Source organism: Bufo gargarizans, chromosome 8 (genome assembly GCF_014858855.1).
Source record: "Bufo gargarizans isolate SCDJY-AF-19 chromosome 8, ASM1485885v1, whole genome shotgun sequence".
In the NCBI taxonomy this organism is placed as follows: domain Eukaryota; kingdom Metazoa; phylum Chordata; class Amphibia; order Anura; family Bufonidae; genus Bufo; species Bufo gargarizans.
The window spans coordinates 76,397,902-76,413,240 of record NC_058087.1 but is presented as its reverse complement, the minus strand read 5'-3'; the positions used below and the strand labels follow the sequence as shown (position 1 = coordinate 76,413,240).

Here is a 15,339-nt window from a genome sequence, read left to right as displayed (position 1 = left end):
AAAAGGTTAGTATATAAAATGAGAATGCTCGTACTAGGGGAAAATGTCTGTATGTAGGTAAGTAACTGGCTCAGTACTAGAAAACAGAGGGTGGTTAATTTATTAACGGTACACACTCAGATTGGGTCACTGTCACTAGTTGAGTACCTCAGGGGTCAGTATTGGGCCCTATTCTCTTCAATATATTTATTATTGATCTTATATTTATTATTGATCTTGTGGGAGCTTTTCACAGTAAAATAATTTTTGCAGATAAAATCAAACAGTGATGAGCAAAAGGGTAACAATTAGAGATGAGCGAATCGAATCCCACTCGATCCGAATTTCAGGATAAATTTAATTCGCCTAGAAGCAGAATTTCCTCGTGCTTCATGTCAGCGTATAGATTTAATCAGAAATAGTATAAAAAACTAAAAAGTTCAAACTTACCTCCTTCATTTGCTCACGACACCAGCCGGTGTGATGACGTAAACTCGCGTCGCACAGGATTTCGGCCGAGATCTTGAAGCAAGATGGCGGCAGCCGACCCGTTATGAGCAAATGGAGGCGGTAAGTTTGCTAAAAAAAAAAAGTATTGTTAATTTTACACTCAGATGCCGCCATCATGTATGAACGCGGCATCTGAGGGGAACAATGACAGGGCGGCGCTATTGCAGCTCCTTGTCATTTCACCCGCTACTACTTACAAAAAAAATGCGTTTTGTAACGAAGTAATTCGTCACAAAGCTAATTTTTTTGTCAAATTCGGTGAATCAGCCGAATTGAACTTTTAAGAAATTCGCTCATCTCTAGTAACAATGTTTGGAACTTTTGACTTTAAGGCTCCATATCTCACCATCCACTACAGCTTCGAACGTGAAACTACCATCATTTTATAGACAATCATCTTTGCTATCTCATACATAAATTGGATTTTCAACTATTTAGCATATAATTAGTTATGCAGATTATTGTCATTGTTACTGTTTTGCTCCTAAAATTCTAAATTTTTACTATTTTGTTAGTATTTTGTAAATTCACCTTTTGCTTTGAATCCTTCTGGGCATGTTCTCGATCAGATTCAAGCATGTCTCGACCAAAATCTGCTTCCAGGTCTCTTCTACACATTCCCAATGTTGGTGCATACTAGTCAACTCACCTGGGTACGAATACTGTTTTTTTCAACTCTACCCACAAGTGTTTGATTTGAGGTCTGGGGACTGTGAAGGCCAATCCAGCACTTCTACTCAATTGTCATTCAACCATTTCTTCACCAATCTTGAAGTATGCTTCGGGTTGTTGTCCTGCTGGAATATGATGTCGTTCTTTTCATACCAATAGTACTCCAGTGTACAAAGTAACTCATCCTAAAGGACACTTACATATACAGTACAGACCAAAAGTTTGGACACACCTTCTCATTCAAAGAGTTTTCTTTATTTTCATGATTATGAAAATTGGGGTGCTGCGCCAGATGACCTGGCCTCCACAGTCACCGGACCTGAACCCAATCAAGATGGTTTGGGGTGAGCTGGACCGCAGAGTGAAGGCAAAAGGGCCAACAAGTGCTAAGCATCTCTGGGAACTCCTTCAAGACTGTTGGAATACCATTTCAGGTGACTACCTCTTGAAGCTCATCAAGAGAATGCCAAGAGTGTGCAAAGCAGTAATCAAAGCAAAAGGTGGCTACTTTGAAGAAGCTAGAATATGACATATTTTCAGTTGTTTCACACTTTTTTGTTATGTATATAATTCCACATGTGTTAATTCATAGTTTTAATGCCTTCAGTGTGAATCTACAATTTTCATAGTCATGTAAATAAAGAAAACTCTTTGAATGAGAAGGTGTGTCCAAACTTTTGGTCTGTACTGTAGCTCAGCATTGAGACCACCATTGATCCTGGTCAAGTATCCAATGCCTTTGGCTGTGAAACAACACCATATCATCAGGCTTCCTCAACAGAACTTGACAGTTCCTTCAATTTCTCGATCCGTTAGCCTCCTTTTCCCTTGTTTCTTCCAAACTCATTTGCACTAATCAGAGCCCAGTATATTGACTTTTGTCTCATCGCTTCAAATCACTGGTTTCCAATCTTCTACTGTCCACTGCTCTAACAGACGCTTCTTATGATGATTTTGAAGTCAAGGCTTCTTCACCTTTTTTCGGGACATCATTCCAGACTTGTGCAATGCACGTTGCACGGTGCTTGCATGGACGTCTATGATCCCACTATTATGAAGCACACAAGCCACCTCCACTGCCATGTTTTTTGCACCAAAACTTATAGACCTTATGATGAGCTGACTTGACTCCAATATTTTGCCTGGACGTCCGCCTCTTGGCTTTGGAATGGATGCCTGGACTTAATTTTGTATTCTTAATTTTGTATTGCCTGGACTGTCATGCCGCTCCCATTATGCAGTTTGTCAATTTTCTTAGTCAAGATACTGCTATTGATGATCTGGATGATACTTTTTCTCTTTTCTTGGGAAATCTTCATTGCTGCTCCTGGTTTACCAAGTGAAAGTGACCTTTCACTTGGGAATCAACCTAATAACACACTATTAGGGAATGTTAGAACAAGTTGTAATTTGTAGTATTCAAGACGAAAAAGATTGTTCCACCACCAGGAGCAAAACAGTAACAATGCAGTTACACGACAAAAATCTGCATAACTAATCATTCATATGCTAAATAGTTGCAAGTCCAATTTATGTATGAGATAGGCAAGATGATTGTCTATAAAATGATGGTAGTATCAAATTCGAAGCTGTAGTGGATGGTGAGATATGAGCCTGAAAGTCAAAAGTTTAAAACATTGTTAACTTTTTGCTCATCAGTGTATGTAAAGTAATTAACACGGAAGAGGACAGTATACTGCTACAGATGGATCTGGGTAGATTGGATGATTAGGCAGAAAAGTGACAGATAAGGTTTAACACTGACAAATGTAAGGTTATGCGCATGGGAAGGAATAATGCAAGTCACTCGTACATACTAAACACTGACACGTAAAAGGACTTAGGACAGCAAACTTAACTGTAGAAACCAGTGTCAGGCAATTGGTGCCAAGGCTATTAGGATAATGGGGTGCATCAAAAGGGGCATAGATCCCTGTGATGAGAACATAGTCCTGCCACTTTACAAATCAGTAGTCAGACCACACATGGAGCATTGTGTACAATTCTGGGCCCCTGTGAACAAGGCAGACATAGCAGAGCTGGAGAAGGCTCAGGGTCAACTTAAGTAATAACTGGAATGGGTGGACTACAATAACCAGAAAGATCAAAATTATGGTTATTCAGTTTACAAAAAAGACGACTGAGGGGAATCTAATAAACATGTATAAATACCTCAGGGGTCAGTACAGAGATCTCTCCCATCATCTATTTATACCAAAGACTGTGACGAGGGGACACCCTCTGCGTCTAGAGGAAAGAAGGTTTCTACACAAACATAAAAGAGGATTCTCTACAGTAAAAGCAGTTAGACTATGGAACTCTCTGCCTGAGGAGGTAGTGATTTCACTAAAAGAGATCAAGAAGGGCCTGGACGTATTTCTGGAGGGTAATAATATTACAGGATATAGCTACTAGAGAGGGGTCGTTGATCCAGGGAGTTATTCTGATTTCCTGATTGGAGTCGGGAAGGAGTTTTTTCTCCTTAAATGAGGAAAATTGGCTACTACCTCACAGGGGTTTTTGCCTTTCTCTGGACCAACTTGCTGAATAGCAAAAAATTATAACAATAAAATTATCTGTGACATTCAGTGTACTTTTTTCATAGACGCTGCTACATCTCCTGTTTAATGTGTGCGCATCCGAAAAATATCTGTGACATTCTGTGTACTTTATTTGCGCATACACTTACAAAACCTGCGCTACTGTACATGTGCCATACTTGCAAGCATATATACCATTTATTTGCACAAGGCGAGCAGTAAGGGACAGGGAAGTGGCCTGCTGCTGATGGTGCATGTAAAGGCTGTGGCCCTGGGCGTGGTGAAACTGTGCCTGCTGCCAGAGCACAAGAAACACACTTGTCCACGATACCTAGCTTCATGTCCCAGTTTGCAGGGCGGTGCAGGACACCATTCTCAAAGTCAGACCAATGCGACCAGGTGGTCGTTTGGATTGCAGCAGATAATGCTTCCAGTCGGTTAAGCACCACCATGTCTTCCACAAAGTCCAGACTAAGTAGCCAAGAGTCTGGTCAACAGAATCCTCACCCTGATACTCCTTCGTCCCACCATGGAGAGTCTTGGCAAACAAGTGATCCCACACTTGGATAATCCGAAGAGCTCTTTTCATCGCCATTCCTTGATTTGGGCCTCTCGACAAGCCTGCTTGAAGAGGGACATAAGGAGATATTGTGCCCTGATTCCCAAACTCTTGAGCATCCACAGTCACAAGAAGATGAGGATGGGGAACAGCAATTAGTGTTTCATGAGGTGGATGATGATGATGATGATGAGTCACAGTTGCCAATAAGTCAACTGCAATTAGTGTCTCAAGAGGTTCATGATGAGGATGAGACACAGTTGTCAATAACTCAGGTTGTTGTTGGGTCAACAATTCAGGAGGATAACCAGAGTGAGGAAGTGGAAGAGGAAGTGGTGGATGATAAAGTCACTGACCCAACCTGGGAAGGTGGTAAGCCGAACGAGGACAGCAGTACAGAGGGGGAGGGATCCACAGCACCGCAACAGCCTGGAAGAGGCAGTGGGGTGGCAAAAGGGATAAGGTGGACCACACCAAACATGCCCGCAACTGTTCCCCAGAGCACCCCCTTGCGGCAATCTCCCTTGCCAAGAGGTGGGTGTTCCACAGTCTGGCACTTTTTTGAGGAAAGTGCGGACGATAAAAGAATTGTAATTTGCAACCTGTGCCAAAATGAGCAGGGGCGTGAACACTAGCAACCTCACCACCACCAGCATGATCCGCCATATGGCATCAAAGCACTCTAATAGGTTGGCCGAATGCCTGGGTCCACAATCAGTATCTGCGGGTCACTCCACTACCTCCTCCCTCCCTGTGTTACGTGCTGGCCAATCCCCTGTCCAAGAAGCAGGCCCAGATTCCTCCCGCCATGCACCTGGACCTTCGCAAGCACCATCAGCTAGCACATCCACTTCTGTGTCCCAGCGCAGCGTACAGATGTCTATACCCCAGGCCTTTGAACGAAAGCGCAAATACCCAGCCACCCACCCACAGTCCATAGCACTAAATGCGCACCTTTCCAAATTGCTGCCCCTAAAAATTTTGCCATTTAGGCTTGTGGACACTTAGGCTTGGGTAGTGGGAGGGGCTATAAAAGGGGAATGGGAGCCCAATTTAGATTCTTGCTATGGGGCCCAGTGATTTTTATGTATGCCCCTGTCTGTCAGGTTTTACGCAACTTTGAGGAATCATAACAGATGATGAGCGGCGATAACGCTATTATCAGCGTAACCATCCCACTTCTGTGTCTACTCAAAAGCTGAAAGACTTCACTCCAGCTCACCTTCCTGGTTAGAAGATAGTCCCGACTCCAGAAACCCTAGGGGTGTGTCCCGTTGCAGGCTGCAGGTAACTTTAGAAATGAAAGGTCTCGGATACAATGGAGATCCTCTAAAACTTAATCTTTATTGTTCATGAATAAACAGCGGACGCAGCCACTTGGTACACGGAATACAGACGTTGACGCGTTTCGGGTTCTAGACCCTTATTCGTAACAGAGTTGCACAGTGTGATCCCACTATTTAAAGGAGTTTGGTGCCCATGCCTCCAAAATTCCAGGGGGGGAGCCACCAACGCCATTGGTTAACACCCTGTGCATCACACCCTTCTTTTCACACACTAATCACATGTTACATTGGTTGCACACTGTGCTGGAGCTCTCCAACCATTTTAACCCTTAGGGTGCTATGATCCCTTCTTGTAAAACAAATGCAGGGAAAAGAGAGAAACCGCACAGTGTGAACACCATAATCCATACAACAGATAAAAACATACATTACAAAACCAAAATGGCCTAATACCTTGCAGTGGATTACAGATTCAAAAAATGCATATATACTTTAATTACAGATTGATACTAGAGCAGAAGCAACGACAGTTATTATTTTTGTAACAATTTACATTGCTGTTGACTGGCCATCAGTAAGTTACAACTGTGGTCATCATGGATAAGGAGGTATATGGCAATCAAATGCGGGAAATGTTGACGGATGCATCCACGTACAGGACACTAGTGAGAGATCCACTGAGTGAATACAAAGATGGCTACATGTCATTAATATGTAAAGGAAGAGATATGGGTATATTCAATGAAACGGAATATAGATACCTGTGCGTGGATGCGCCCGTCACTCCTATTATGCATGCCTTGCCCAAAATCCACAAGGGTGTCCACCCCCCCCCCCCCCCTTCGTCCTACAGTCTCTGGCCTGGGTTCCCTAACTGAGTGCCTGGGTAGCTGGCTGGATAATATTCTCCAGCCCCTAGATAGTGGGATCACACTGTGCAACTCTGTTACGAATAAGGGTCTAGAACCCGAAACGCGTCAACTTCTGTATTCCGTGTACCAAGTGGCTGCGTCCACTGTTTATTCATGAACAATAAAGATGAAGTTTTAGAGGATCTCCATTGTATCCGAGACCTTTCATTTCTAAAGTTACCTGCAGTCTACTCAAACGCTCGCTGCTCACAATGAAGGCGGACGCTTTGCATGTGAAAGAGGTGGAAATAGGGGAAGACAGTACACAGTACACCACCATAAGTTTGTCTTCTCAGGGCAAATTGGATGATGATGAGGAGGAGATGGTTGCCTCCGCTACAGAGGGTAGTACCCATAGAAGTTTTATTCCATCTGTTCCGCGTGGATGGGTAGAAGAGGAGGAAGAGGATGAGGAGATTGATAGTCATCCTCCTGATGAGGACAGCAAAGTCTTGTCTGTTGGGACTCTGGCACACATGGCTGACTTTATGTTAGGCTGCCTTTGCCATGACCCTTGCGTTGTACGTATTTTGGCCAACAACGATTACTGGTTGTTCACCTTTCTCAACCCCCACTACAAAGAGAACTTCTTATCTCTCATTCCTGTGGTGGAGAGGACAAGAATTGTGCAATACCAGAAGGTCCTTGTGGAAAAATTGCTCCATAAATTTCCAGCTGACAATGCTGGCTGCAGAGTATGTAATTCCTTGGCCAATCAAGGAGGGGATATGAGGGGAACACACAGCAGTTCCAACAGAGGCAGGGCAACACTCTCTAAGGCCTGGGACAGTTTTATGACACCCTGCCAGCAATCTCAACTTGATGTGCGGCCTAGTGTCACAAGGAGAGAGAAATTTTGGAAGATGGTGAAGGAGTATGTAGCAGACCGTGTCAGCATCCTCAGTGATCCCTCTGTGCCTTACAACTATTGGGTGTCCAAGCTGGACACGTGGCACAAACTGGCGCTCTACGCCTTGGAGGTGCTGGCCTGTCCCGCCGCCTGCATTTTGTCAGAGCGTGTATTTAGTGCTGCTGGGGGCATTATAACTGATAAGCGCATCCACCTGTCAACTGAAAATGCTGACCGGTTGACTCTTATAAAAATAAACAAGGCCTGGATTGCCCCTGACTTCTCTACTCCACCAGAGGAAAGCAGTTGAACATAAAGGCAAATGTGGCTTTTATGGTGTATTGAATACAATGTATTCCCATGCACCCCTTCCACCACTAAAAAGGGTATATGGTTTAATCTCCCTTTTCTCGTCCTCCTCCTTAATCATATCAACAGGCTTATTAGGCTGCCCTCGCTCCTAATATTTTAGAGGGTCAGCTCAGCAGCAGGCCCTCAACCATAATGTTTTAGAGGGTCACCAGCAGGCCCTCGCCTATAATATTTTTGAGGGTCACCAGCAGGCCCTCAACCATAATGTTTTAGAGGGTCACCAGCAGGCCCTCACCCATAATGTTTTAGAGGGTCACCAGCAGGCCCTCATCCATAATGTTTTAGAGGGTCACCAGCAGGCCCTCACCCATAATGTTTTAGAGGGTCACCAGCAGGCCCTCACCCATAATGTTTTTGAGGGTCACCAGCAGGGCCTCGCCCCTAATGTTTTAGATGGTCAGATCAGCAGCTGGCACTCGCCTCTAATATTTTAGAGGGTCAGCTAAGCAGCAGACCCTCACCCCTAATGTTTTAGATAGTCAGCTCATCAGCAGACCCTTACCCTTAATGTTTTAGATGGACAGATCAGCAGCAGCGGCCCTCGCCCATAATGTTTTAGATTGTCAGATCAGCAGCAGGCACTCACCCCTAATGTTTTAGAAGGTCAGATCAGCAGCAGGCACTCGCCCCTAATGTTTTAGAGGGTCAGCTCAGCAGGCCCTTGCTCTAATAGTTTTTTAGGGGCACCAGCAGGACATAAATCATAATGTTTCATGGGTGTGTAAGATGCCTTCCTTTATGTGTAATACATGGTGTATTGTAGTGCCAGTTCCTTGTCATTTTTGGCAGCCCTTTTACTTAGTGCATAGGCTTTTTGAGTGTAGGAGTCCCACTACCTGAGCAATTGTACTACAATGTGAATAAGACCCTCCTTTATGTGATATATAGGTTGTATCGGAGTGCCTCTTCCTTGTAATTTTTGGCAGCACTTGCACTTTATATACAAGTAAATATACAGGAAAGAACGTTTTATAACAATTTTTACTCTAAAATCGATTTTATCGTTGGTTTTGTGCATATTATTGTCAGTCTGTAAAAGTGGCGTACTACTCGGACAACATCGTTCCCAGCAGCGACCTGGGACTCCAAGATGCATCCAGACATCCTCCCCATGCTGTTCCCGAACCATTTCAGTGGTGTTTCCATCAATTTCTGACCTTTTCTTGTGAAACAGACACCCTCCCTTCTTCAGAGCAGGGAGTGCCTGGTTTAATGCTCTGATTCTCCCATTGTGCTTGGGTGCTCTGTAGAGCACCCGAGCATCCCGAGGTGTTCCACCCGAGCACCCGAGCACTTTGGTGCTCGACCAACACTAATAGATATGAGAGAGATAGATAGATACCGTCTTTTTCCCTTTCTAAGATACACCTGATGATAAGATGAATCTAGGTTTTAGAGGAGGAAAATAAGAAAAAAATTATTTTGAACCAAAAGGTGTAAAAATAAATGTCATAAAATAACTGAAAAATATTTCACACTGTTATGTGGGATCTATTGCTTAAACACTCTTATGGAGAGAATCTGGGAATGACATACTGTTATGGGCAATCAACAAAAGGTAACGGCAGCATCTCCAGTTTTTTCTTTATTAATCATATTTCACAGAATATGTACACAAAAAGCCAGACAGAAACGTTTCGGCTACATGGTAGCCTATATCAAGCAAAATAAGAAGTGATATTCACAACTATAATATAGTGTATATAGCCCCTCCCTTTTTAGATAGTGATCCAATCAAACGAGTGTCACAACCCCCAGTTTGTAAAAATCACCAATCCATAGTGAACCATCATAAAATACCATATCAATCACAGTTGTGTATAATTAAAACACATGTGTTTACTTTATCAGAGGCGGTGGCATTCAGTGGTGCACATGTCGAGAGACCTGGGTTCCACATCTGCATCTCTGCATCTCAACTGCGCATGTCAGCAATCACATCACTCAGCGCCTAAATCCCAGGCGGTGCGCAGTACCGCGTCATCAAACTCCATCACAAGACGATCATGTGATAATCACATGATCGCTATTCAGCTTCCGCCTATCCACGCTGATATATTCAGCTGAAGAGCGTCCTACTCACCATGGAGACACATTCATATAAACAGAATGAATCCTCTATGCCTGTATGTAAAAAACCACATGATGCAGATCCATCCAATATGGGAATATTACACACACCCACAGGGGTGAATTACTGCCAAAGGGATATATATTCTCCTGCCGCAGATGTAAATACAGTTAGAATCAAGGTGTCTCGATTGGACCACTATGCTCCGCACATACCCAATAGAAAAGTAACATAATAATGTGACAAGTTAAAATCAATTATAAAATTAAAATGAAACAGACTCAATACTGAATCGGACACATACAGTATATATAATATATAGAATGTAATCACCTATATAATTGCTCTATACCACTCACATTGAACTCGATATTAAGTCCATAAGGCTGTAAAGCCTTCAGGGTAAATATCCACTTTAATTCCTTTTTCCTCAGGATTTGTTCTCTATCACCACCTCTTTTCAATATGCCCACCGAGTCTATCACATGGAATATCAACTTGTTGACAGAGTGGCCACACTCCACAAAATGTTTGGCCACCGGTTTATCCAACAATTTTTCTTAATTGTACTCTTGTGTTTATTTATTCTCTCTCTCTGATTTCCATAGTGGTCTCACTCACATAAATTAAACTGCATAGACATTGAATCATGTACACAATGTATCTTGATCTACATGTATAGAAATCCTTAATGCTATAAATGTTGCCACTGTAGGGATGGACAAAGGTATCTCCCTATTTCATATCTCCACAATTACAGCAACCCAAACAGGGAAGGTTGCCCTTTTTTCTTGGTGCCAAATAACTCTGTCTCTCACGGGTAGAGTCATGGGAATCAAGATAGAGCGGAGGTGCACCCCCTGAGCTGCCACCTGGTCCCTTGTCCCTGCCTACTTGCATCACCCGCCCTAGGTGACAGAGCGCAAATGGGCGACAGTCCCTAACCTACTAAGTGCAAGCAGAGAGAAAGAGACAGAAGGGAAGAGGACAGCCACTGAGAAGTTACAATAAGCAGACAAGAGGTAGAACAGAAACGGAAGGCGAGGCGGGTCAACTAGCCAACGGGAGGTATCTCACCCATAGGAGTTGATTATGCGATACATAGCACCTTAGAAAAAGCTCCACTGCCTGATTTAACCGTTCCGTCTGCCCATTGGTCTGTGGATGGAAAGCAGACGAAAAGGACAGATGTAGCATCTTCTACAAAAAGCCCTCCAAAAGCTAGAAACAAACTGAACGCCTCTATCAGAGACGATATTCTCAGGGATACCATGCAGATGTACCACATGTTCAATGAACAAGGATGCTAAGGTCTTTGCATCAGGGAGCTTACTTAAAGGAACAAAGTGCACCATCTTGCTAAAACGGTCAACCACTAACCACACCACTGACTTCCCCTTTAGACAAAGTGGGCCACCAGAAAGACCTCAGCAGCAATTCCTTAGTGGCAGCAATACCTGGATGACCACAGATCACGGAGTCATGACATTCACCCAATAATTGAACACAAAAGCATTCAGGAACAAACAACTTATCTGCCGGTGTTTGTGGAGGAGCAAGTTGCTGAGCCTGTTGAATCTCAGAGGAAAGATCCACAGAAACTGCTGCCACAAAGATATTTGTCGGCAAGATAGGTTCGGGGGGGTATCAGGAGGCTGGACGGCATTAAAACTCCGGGACAAGGCATCTGCCTTATCATTTTTACTTCCTGGTCTGAAAGTAACAGAAAAGTTAAAACGAGTAAAAAACAGGGCCCATCTGGTTTGTCTAGGATTAAGGCATTTGGCCGCCTCAAGAAACACTAAGTAATTCTAGTATAGGTATTCCCATCTGATCAACGAATTTGTAATCAATAAAACTAAAAGCTGACCCTGAATCCACAAAGGCATTTCCTGACCCCTTTAAGACCCCAAAGGTAATAGAAACCGGCAGCAATAGTTTACTTCTTACCACCTCCGGGAGTACCTTGTCCTTGAATCCCTCAGACTTGGATGATTTTCCAGAAGGCGGAGCTTTAGGACACTGATGGATCCAGTGTTCGGGATCCCCACAATAAGAACAAGAGCCGCGACAACGACGTAGTTCTCTTCGCGTCATCCCGAGTTGCATGGGCTCGTCCGAGTGGGCTTCCATCCTGGGTTCAAGGGGGGGAGTCTCAGGTTGAAGAAGGGTATGAGGAGAAAACAAATGCTCCCGCTGTCTCTCTCTGATCCGTCTATCTAGTCTGATGGCTAGCGTCCTGGTCTCCTCTAAAAAGTCAGGACAGGGATAACAAACCAACATATCCTTTAACTTTTCAGTCAAGCCTGCCCTAAATTGACATTTGAGAGCTGGTTCGTTCCAGCCCGAAGGAATGCACCACTTGCGAAACTGCGTACAATAATCCTCCACGGGACAATTTCCCTGAGTGAGGGCCTTAAGATTCGATTCTGCCACAGAGGCTCGGTCAGGTTCATCATAAAGAACCCCGAACGCCCCCCAAGCAAGAATAGGGGGAGTTCGGACGGTCTCCTGAACTTGTAGTCTCTCCCCAAGTTCCTGTACTATTTGAGCAAGACCCTGCACATGTTTGGTGAGGTTCTGTATAGGGTCCATGCTGAATTTGGGCATGTGATTCTGTCACGGGTAGAGTCACAGGAATCAAGATAGAGCAGAGGTGCACCCCCTGAGCTGCCACCTGGTCCCCTGTCCCTGCCTACTTGCACCACCAGCCCTAGGTGACGGAGCGCAACTGGGCTACAGTCCCTAACCTACTAAGTGCAAGCAGAGAGAAAGAGACAGCAGGGAAGAGGACAGCCACTGAGAAGTTACAATAAGCGGACAAGAGGTAGAACAAAAACGGAAGGCGAGGCGGGTCAACTAGCCAAGGTCAGTCCAGGAGGTTACGTCAGAACAAGGGAAGAGGCAAAGACAAATCTGTAAACAAGCCGAGGTCAAAATCCGAGTGGTAGCGTCAAGGTGCAGGGAGCAGGCACAAGAGGTGTCAAGAGGCGGATCGAGGTTCAATTCCAGAGGTAGCTTAATAAAAATAAAGTACACAGCCTATAGGACGAAAATCACAGGCAACCTGTAGCCAGCAGGCCGCCTGTATTTATAGTGGGGAGTGAGGGTCATGTGACGTGGCCAGCGTCACATGACCGACAGCCAGACAAGTCGAGCACCTAGTGATCAGCTCGACACTCAAGGCAGACCTAGGAGCAGGGAGCTTCCCAGCTAGCAAAGCCGCCCTGGGAACAAGGCCAAACACAGATCCTCGCTCCCGAAGCTAAGCAGCAGGTCTGCGGCTGATGGGAGACCGAGTGCGCCTTCGGCGCCCCGTTACACTGTCCATCACTATGTGTACTACCTATATCAGTTTTGACTAATTTGTCACGTAAATTGGTATTCTTCTTGTATGCCATAAGTGGTGGGTTATTAAATTCACGTACCGTTGGAAGGCCCCTATGTAAAATATGCCATTCCTTCCTCAAAATGTGAGCTATATCACCACTATGGTTGCCAAACGTAGATACAAAGGGAATTCGATCATTCGCCTTATCAACCGGTAAGTTGTGCAGTGTGGTCTCCCTATCAACCATCAAGATCCTTTCACTGGTATTCTGTAATAGTTTCCATGGGTATCCTCTATTAGCAAACTTATGACACATCTCTTCCACTCTGTCATAAAATCTGTCATCATCTGATACAACTCTTCTGACCCATAACAATTGACTCCATGGAAGTGAATCCAACATACGTTGAGGATGATTACTATCATGCCTCAACAAATTATTTCTGTCTGTAGGTTTTTGATATAAATCAGTCTTAAGCATGCTCTCTTCCACATACAGTACAGACCAAAAGTTTGGACACACCTTCTCATTCAAAGAGTTTTCTCTATTTTCATGACTATGAAAATTGTAGATTCACACTGAAGGCATCAAAACTATGAATTAACAGATGTGGAATTATATACTTATCAAAAAGGTATGAAACAACTGAAAATATGTCATATTCTAGGCTCTTCAAAGTAGCCACCTTTTGCTTTGATTACTGCTTTGCACACTCTTGGCATTCTCTTGATGAGCTTCAAGAGGTAGTCACCTGAAATGGTCTTCCAATAGTCTTGAAGGAGTTCCCAGAGATGCTTAGCACTTGTTGGCCCTTTTGCCTTCACTCTGCGGTCCAGCTCACCCCAAACCATCTTGATTGGGTTCAGGCTACTGGCGCAGCACCCCATTACTCTCCTTCATGGTCAAATAGCCCTTACACAGCCTGGAGGTGTGTTTGGGGTCATTGTCCTGTTGAAAAATAAATGTTGGTCCAACTAAACGCAACCTGGATGGAATAGCATGCCGCTGCAAGATGCTGTGGTAGCCATGTTGGTTCAGTATGCCTTCAATTTTGAATAAATCCCCAACAATGTCACCAGCAAAGCACCCCCACACCATCACACCTCCTCCTCCATGCTTCACGGTGGGAACCAGGCATGTAGAGTCCATCCGTTCACCTTTTCTGCGTCGCATAAAGACACGGTGGTTGGAACCAAAGATCTTAAATTTGGACTCATCAGACCAAAGCACAGATTTCCACTGGTCTAATGTCCATTCCTTGTGTTCTTTAGCCCAAACAAGTCTCTTCTGCTTGTTGCCTGTCCTTAGCAGTGGTTTCCTAGCAGATATTCTACCATGAAGGCCTGATTCACACAGTATCCTCTTAACAGTTGTTCTAGAGATGTGTCTGCTGCTAGAACTCTGTGTGGCATTGACCTGGTCTCTAATCTGAGCTGCTGTTAACCTGCGATTTCTGAGGCTGGTTACTCGGATGAACTTATCCTCCGCAGCAGAGGTGACTCTTGGTCTTCCTTTCCTGGGGCGGTCCGCATGTGAGCCGGTTTCTTTGTAGCACTTGATGGTTTTTGTGACTGCACTTCTCCACAATGCAACTGATGGTCCCAACTCCATTTATAAGGCAAGAAATCCCACTTATTAAACCTGACAGGGCACACCTGTGAAGTGAAAACCATTTCAGGTGACTACCTCTTGAAGCTCATCAAGAGAATGCCAAGAGTGTGCAAAGCAGTAATCAAAGCAAAAGGTGGCTACTTTGAAGAACCTAGAATATGACATATTTTCAGCTGTTTCATACTTTTTTGATAAGTATATAATTCCACATGTGTTAATTCATAGTTTTGATGCCTTCAGTGTGAATCTACAATTTTCATAGTCATGAAAATAAAGAAAACTCATTGAATGAGAAGGTGTGTCCAAACTTTTGGTCTGTACTGTATATTGTTACATCGAGGAACTAAAGTTCCTCTTGAGAAGCAGTTACAGTAAATTGTAAACCTTGTATTCCCCTGTTCAAATGCTGATAAAAAATCATCCAATGTCTCATTAGTATCACTGCAAATCATGAAAATGTTGTCGATGTAACGGCACCAGCACAGGACCCTCTCAAAGTATGCAGAACGGTAAACCAGTCTGTCCTCCACATCCGCCATGAAGATGCTAGAGTACATGAGGGCCACATTAGACCCCATGGCCGCACCATGCTTCTGTTGGTAAAAGTGCAATGAGCAGGAATGGGTAAGCTGGCGCCACTTATGCA

General features: G+C 44.1%; 1 protein-coding gene across 1 annotated transcript in view; it reads left to right on the top strand.

Moving 5' to 3' along the window:
- LOC122944374 (aldehyde oxidase 1-like) overlaps positions 1-15,339 on the top strand; it is a 183,561-nt gene that overhangs the window by 35,669 nt on the left and 132,553 nt on the right. The window lies entirely within an intron of this gene.